Source organism: Martes martes (assembly GCF_963455335.1).
Source record: "Martes martes genome assembly, chromosome: 6".
Lineage (NCBI taxonomy): Eukaryota > Metazoa > Chordata > Mammalia > Carnivora > Mustelidae > Martes > Martes martes.
Window position 1 is genome coordinate 95,955,917 of NC_137893.1, and position 8,002 is coordinate 95,963,918.

Consider the following 8,002-nt stretch of genomic DNA (forward strand, 5'->3'; position numbering starts at 1 on the left):
CATATAACTGTATTACAACATATATTTTTGGATGAGGGAGGGGCTGAGAACCAGCTATCCCACATAAACATTTCAACAAGTCCTATTTTTACCCACATTTCTCACCTTGCACTCTGGTTTCTCTTGTATTTACGCCTGTGAGATTCTAAGAGGCAAGTTGACGCCTTTGTCCATATTCTCCTCTTTGCCATATTACATGAATTACCACACTATCTGCTTTTCCTCTTCCAGAATTACTGAAACCTCTCGGTACCTGAAGCACACTCTCTTCTTCCTCATCTTTTATTTAGTATTGTTTAATTTTATTTGCTATTATCTACTTCTATAAATTTACATGTTTATTCCTTCTCTAACATTTCAGAGGGGTCTTTAGAGGAAGAGATAAACACATGCTCTCTCATTCTCCAAGAGGGGTCTTTATTTTTCTTTCCAAACTTAAGTTTAGAGCTAATATCACTAATTTTCCAGATCACTATTGGTCTAAAATTCCCTAGATGGCTATCCCAGAACTCCAGCCCCACCTCCCTTACTGACTGGTTTGGAATGACTGCATTTGGGCCGAGAATATTCACCTTTTAACAGACATTCTCACATTTATTAAAATATAGTGGTCCTTGCACACCCTGAAGAAAACTGCCCCTGGTAAACTGAAGTTAGACAAAATATTTTTTAGAATAGTTGAGTGAATAGAGGTGGGGGCTTCCAAATGATTGAGAAGTTTTCAATTGTTTCCCAGTTTGGTACTTACATTTACTCTATTTACTTACATCAACTCTATTTATATACAGATAATTGTGGTTTGTAACATTTCTGCTTTTATTAAGATTCCCTTTGTGACCTAATATATAGTCCTTCAAAAAAAAGTTTTATAGACATGTAAAAAAACTGTTTTCTTCATGACAGAATTTTAACATGCTTATTAGACTAATGATATTAATTCTATTAGCTTAATTATTTAAACTATCTATAACATCACTTATAATTTGTGTGCCAGATTTATCAAGAAATCAAGAGTATATTAACATTTCCCACGATTGCTACTGTACATTCAATTCTTCTTAGAATACCAGAACATAGTTTTAAATATTTCTCTGCTACATAATTTGAAACACGTACGTTCATTACAATTGATGTAATTTTTCTTATGTCATACTTTTTATCATTACTTTTAACATAGTTGGGTTTTTCCCCCTTACATTTTAAGCTTTTTAACTTGAACTCTACTTAAAATAACTTGATTATTGAATGTTATCTGGTTTGTTCTTATTTCTTATATTTCTACTTGTAAACTGTAGGGTTTTTTTGTTTTGTTTTGTTTTAGGTAGTAATCACTTCTGTTCTTAACCCAATTTCATTTTTTTTCTTTTAAAACTATATTAATCCCAAAATATATGTAATATATTTCATATGATATTTAACATATACAAATTATCCTATATATGTTTTGTTTTCAGCCTTATAGTTGTCATTTTATTTCTATTGTAAATAGTTTATTTTTCCCACCTCTGACAGTTAGGCCTTTATCCTATAATTTCTCCTTTAAAAATTCCAAAATACAGGGATGCCTGGGTGGCTCAGTTGGTTAAGCAGCTGCCTTCGGCTCAGGTCATGATCCCAGCGTCCTGGGATCGAGTCCCACATCGGGCTCCTTGCTCAGCAGGGAGCCTGCTTCTCCCTCTGCCTGCCACTCTGTCTGCTTGTGCTCACTCTCGCTCCTCTCTCTCTCTCTGATAAATAAATAAATCTTTAAAAAAAAAAAAAAAATTCCAAAATACAGTGTTTTGTTGTTCATTTGGCTTTTTTTTAAGTGATTAATTTTTACTTTTTTAAGATTGTATTTAATTCTTTTTTCTCAATATAACCAAGAAATTGAAATAGTGTTTGTTAATTTCTCAGTATGAGAAATATAAATATTAGCTCACTTTTTTTACGAACAGTTACGTTTTTGCTTGGTTATAAATTTGGATGATGCATATAAATCTAGATACTTGTGTATCTGTTGTGGTATGTACCTAAATTGATTTTGAGTATCAATATAGCTGTTAGGAATCCTAGAAAGTTCAACCAGCTAGACTGCATAAGGTCAACTAGCACTCTGAGTCAAGGGACTCATGAAAACAATGCATCCATTTAAAATTTATTTTAACTTATTAAATATTAGTATTCATTCATTCTCCATGAAACTTTGAGGTAGGGCCCAGATCTTTTCATTGCGTATGGATCCCCTGATTGGAGTTACTATTTTTAAAGCAGAAACCATGCCCACAAAGCATTGTCTAGTATTTTTAGTTCGGATTTCTTTAGAACTGAGTGTCTTGATGAGATTTAAGCAATGTGTACAGAACTGAAAATGTTGACTTTTTTTCTATCTTATTCACATGAGGGCTTGAAATCTTTTAGTGCAATTTATTTTATCAAGTATTCTTAGAGTAGTCAACAGTTGTCATAGCAACAAGTATTTAGCATAGATCTTATTGGTTGATATAACACTTATACTGCATAATTAGAGTGAAAAGTACAAATTTGGGGAAACAGTACTAACTTTTGGTAACCACACATCTCAATCGGTAGAAGCAGAAATGCATGGCTAGTAGCCTGAAGGCTTTTAGCTGCCAACACCTGAGAGTTTTACCAAAGGAATGAAGAGCCAGTTAAAGTAGAGCCCAATAAATATCTTGACTTCCCTATCACTAACATACTACCTAAAATCCAAGGCTGGAAATAAATCACAAACTGAGAGAAAGCCTAACAAGAAGCAGAAAGTATAAAAAAGGACAACTGAAGAAACAGAAAAGGACAAAAGAAGATCATACGTTGAAGGCTTCATTCAAGCTTACTCTAGCCATTAAATGCATGCATATATTTGACTATTGTTATTGGTCGTTTTCCCCAACAACTTGACTTGCTATGTAAGAGTCACAAGGCAACACACCACGGAAATGTTATTAAAAGATATTATTTATGAAGATAACAATTTAGTTTTTAGAAAGGTCAAGATTTAATGAAATGATATTATTCACATGTCCAAAAGTTGTGCTAAAATTTTTGCTAAGGCATCCTCTCTCACATTCTCTACCATGTCCGTGTGTGGGGAGAGTATAAAACCCCTCACCAAGAGATACTACTTAACAATTTTGAGAATACTGTGGATGAAATTCCAGTAACAGGTAAAACTGTCAGGCAGAATATATTCCATTTTTTATAATAAACTCTTTGAAGTCAAAACACCTTTATTTGGTAAATATATCACCAAATTCATCAAAAGAGAATTTCATATTGACCCTACATATGAAATTGGAATTTTCTCTAGGTTTCTAAAGTTCCCATATACCATATATCCTTAAGGGGGGAAAAAATGACATTGGTAACCCATCTCACAGAAACTAAATGAGTGACTTATTGTCTTAATTAATGGAATTACATTTCTTGATGTTTACTGCTATTAGTAGGATTAAGTCAATATTACTCTTCTCTCTCCTGGGTCACAGTTTGTGGAGATGTGCAGAGTATCAGATGGTCACTATCCTGAGGCTGCTAAGAATCTAATACGAACAAAAAGGCAAATTTCATGAGAAGTTAACAAACAAGCCAAAATAATATGGGATAAATACCAACTATACCACCTAGAAAATGTAGTGTCAAAGAACTTAGCATCTCTACATCCTTACTCATTGAAGATGTAAAATATAATTACGCCTATAAAACATCAATCCACATTCTGTTAATGATTTCACAGCTTAATCAATTTCTTAGTGATGGCAGGGGTTCGTTTTGTTTTGTTTTACTGTTTTGCACTTTACCTTTGTGACTGCTGAAATCATTTATGCCACCTCTGTGTTAGGCATCAGTTTATGAAAATAGTAATGGAAAAACATATGTACACTTCATCGTGCCTGGTAGTTCTGCAATTTATAGCCCTTGTAAACTAAGCATCCAAATGGTATCTTGATATCCTTTATAATAATAAACCAAACACAGTTACAATTGACATTTTTCCTGGATTAATTTGTTCATTCCGTGGTCTATATCTCACTCTTATCTGTTCCGTGTCAGAACCCTTTGTTCTACAAGATTCCTTCTCTTGCAATATTGATCCTTATTGATCTTAACCTAGTACAATAGTGAATAATTAAATATTTCCTCAAAGAAACAAGTCTTTCCTTCTTTTCAATATGACCTTCACCTGATGTTCAAATAGTTCCAACATTACTGAGCAATCTTTTTGGTGCAAACTTGACCTCTGTTGTCCTACTCTGAAAATGCACTTGATTTCTAACAAGAGCTTTTAGAAATGTAACAGTGCTGATTTGTTAGATAATGAAATCCAAATTGTTCTAGAAAAAGGTGCAATTATACAGCATGTAATACACAAATAAATTGACTTAATGTTACATTATAATGAAAACTGTGCAAAATCCTCTACACAAGCACAATAAAATAATAAAAAGTAATAGAACAGGTAATAGATGTAAAATAAATGCTAAAAAAGTAGTTCAAATCATTTTCATACCAGTCAAAAGATACTGAGGAGGGCGCATCCAATCACAATAAAACACCAGAATGAAACCCTTCTAAATAGTAATATAAATTTTTGTGGACACTTCATGTCCCATGATGTGGAATTGACATATAGTTTGATTTTCTTTTTCCTAATGTAAGCCACAGTTTTACAGTCCTAGTGAAAACATTTTATTGCTGGGGATGTATTAGACATGGTTCATTTCCTTTCTCAGTATGGCTTTAATTTTCCACATCCATGGCTTGACACAGACCCAAACACCAGAAGATGGTTGTCTGCTATAAACTGTTTGGTTTTCTTTGATTGCTTTACAATTTAATCTATAGTTCATTCCATTAACCCTTTCTATTTTAATAGAAAATCTCCCAGCTCCTTAATATAAAGATAAACTTCCCCAAACATTGATGTTTATTCTGGTTTCTCATGCCCAGAGAATTATGTGCTGTGGTGAGGGAGGGGGCAAAAAAAAAAAAAAAAAATGTTTCTTTCCTAGTTAACTTTTTCGAGGCCTTGGGTAATTGCAAAATAATTGACATTTTACAACGGTGGAGGGGTTCCCTTTTGCTTCATAATACATTCATCATTATTCATTCCCTGGTTTGGTTATCTCTCTACTGATCTGCTGAGCCAAGAAAGTGCCACTGTCATTCTAACTTTCTCCTCAAATCCCTGATCTTTCAGAGAGAGAGGGTGTGGGGTGGACAGCAGGGAGGGGAATCCTTTCCCGGCTGCTGCGGTGTTGTCACATCCGATTTCCTGTTCCTTCCGGCAGAGAAAGTGTATCTGGGAGGGTCACCAGATCAGCCTGTGCCTCCGGGCGGCTCGCCTCAAGTACAAAAGACTCGACTCAACTCACGTTAGTCTTCTAGGTGGCCTATCGGCGGTGACGGACTGCCAGATCGGGCTGTGGGCGAGCAGTGATGACTGCCTTGAAATGCTAAGTGCTTAATTAAGGACCTTTCATATCAGTTATTGAGGCCCGTGTCTCCCATAGCCCTGGGCATTGTACTTTACCAAGGGCTCCCTGGAGCCAGAGCCAACTTTATTGCAGTGACAAGTGGAGAACGAGAGAGAGAAACAAGTGGTTTCAATCCTCTCAGAGCCTTCCCCAAATCTAAATACAATCCGACAGCTGACTAGTCATAGTTGGCCGACTCCTAAAAATATACTTTTTCACGTTCACGGAAATACAGCAAACCTGTGTCTCACTCGCAGTGATGGAGCGTAGCATCCTAGGAGAAGAACAATCTCATTTTCCACAGCCGCGGAGCCAGCACCGGGCAAATGCCTCTCCTTCCCCTCACTCCCCAGCCAGCCAGCCACATCTCCACGGAGGCCGTATTTTTCAGAAGATGAGAAGATGTTTCTGCCTGATGCCTTTCCGCCCATTTTCAGTAGTTCTGATACTATTTTAAAAACCCACCTTAAACAGTGTAGGATGGTGAACAACTGTGCTTCAGGCTTCTGGCTAATTTGCTCTTCCAGAGTAGAACTTCTAGGTTAACTACCTGGAAGGATTTCGGTATAACTCCATTGCCAAATATTGTTGAAGTTACTAAGTAATGAGAGATGAGTAAAAAGAGCTACAACTGTTGGTGGCATTTGTTGTCTTGATTAACAGCAGTATACATGATCACTGACGGGTGAAAGGCTATCAGTGTTAAAGCAAAATACAGGAGGAATACAGACTGCCCACACCTCACCGACAAAGTAAAGATAGAGAGTTCTCACTCACTTAAAAAACAAAACAAAACAAAAACAAACAAACAAACAAAAACCCCACAACTATTGTTGACCAGCACTTGTGATAGAATACAAAGTCTATATTTTTAAAATTAAAATAGAAGAAGCATTAGCAAAGGATTTTTGACTGTGACTAGAACAGATGCTGGCAAAGAGAGAGCCTATGAAACAATGTGGTTGATATTACACTGTAGTGTTGAGGCATCATAGCTAAAATTTTAAACCAAAAGAATGTTTGGGGACCACTTCTTATACTCTACTCTCCATGTAGAATCACATGAAAAGACATTTCTTAGTGTCAGAATGTTTCCAAATCAAATGCTAGCTGCCACTATCCTTTCCTCATACACTTGGGGTTCATTTACTAATTTAATTTCTTATCCTCTCGTTGAGAAATTTTTATATAGTTACATGTATGTAGAGATGATAGTTATACACATATAACGAGATGCATATTAATATCTAGAAAATGATCATAGATTTCCATTATGTTTTTTCCAGACAAAGTAAAGTAGTCTACGAACAACAGCTCATGAAACTGAGTCTCTGGAGAGAGGTGGAATTTCGAGGCTGACACTCCCTACTGGTTCTAAATGATCAGGTTAATAGCAGAATTGGGATGGAGGGTCATAACATTATCTCTTTATCTGTTTCTAGAGTGAGTAGGAAAGGGCATTTTGGTGATTTACCATTCACAAATCAGAAATGAGTTTTAACTCTTAAGATGTCTGCCTTCAACACTGTACACACAAGTTAAATTTCAGTATTTCTACCTTGGAAGCTACTTTTATCTAAAATTGCACCTCAGCATTTAAATCTCAGCCACTGCCCCTCTGCTCATCTCCACGTTGAAGGGATTAGTCATAACCTTTTTGGTTACAGAAATGACCTGTGCAAATCAGAGCAATGCCTTCTTGTACATCAAATATTCACCCCACCCCCATCTTTCCATACTAACCTTGAAATTACTGAAGCAATTACCTTAAACCTCAGCTCCTAGAACTATCTACAATGTAACATCTACAGAAAGGAGCAAACAGGAAACTCATTCCAGGAAAAACGAAGAAGAAGAAGAAGAAGAAAGAAAAAGCCAAGCAAAATATTACAGTACACTTATTTGTAGCAATTTTACTTTTACAGTAAAATTCCATATTGATGTAGAATCTATTCTTTAAATATGTCAGCCTCATGATACCACAGCTCTGCTACTAACCACAGGAAATCCTAAATCTGTAACTCAGGGTTTAACCCTGTCTACCTTATAATTTAATACAACCAAGGAGCATAGGTCTCATTTAAGGACTATTGAGAGCACCAAAGAAAATAAAACATATGCAAATCTCTAAGAAATACACAGTGAACTCATAAATATGACTTTCTCTTCCTTTTTTACTTCTAATGGAGAAGAAAAATAAATAATCCATATATTAGAGCTATGAGTAGCTCTCTCAAGAAATGCAAACAATATAGGGAGTATAGCTCAACGACATGGAGCTTAAAGGGGGATATTTTAGAATTTGAAAAGTCCAGCATTATTATCTTTTTATTGTCTGTCATTAGAATTAAACAGATAATAGTTCAACTTTCTAACTCTTTGGATAAGTTTAAGAACATGACTACATGAGACTGAATAGTAAATGTAGCTGGTTTAGCCATGACTTAGCTTTCTAGCAAAGAAAAATATTGGTCCTAGTGTCCCAATAAAATGACAGTCTGGCTGCATTTGAACCTGGTCATGCA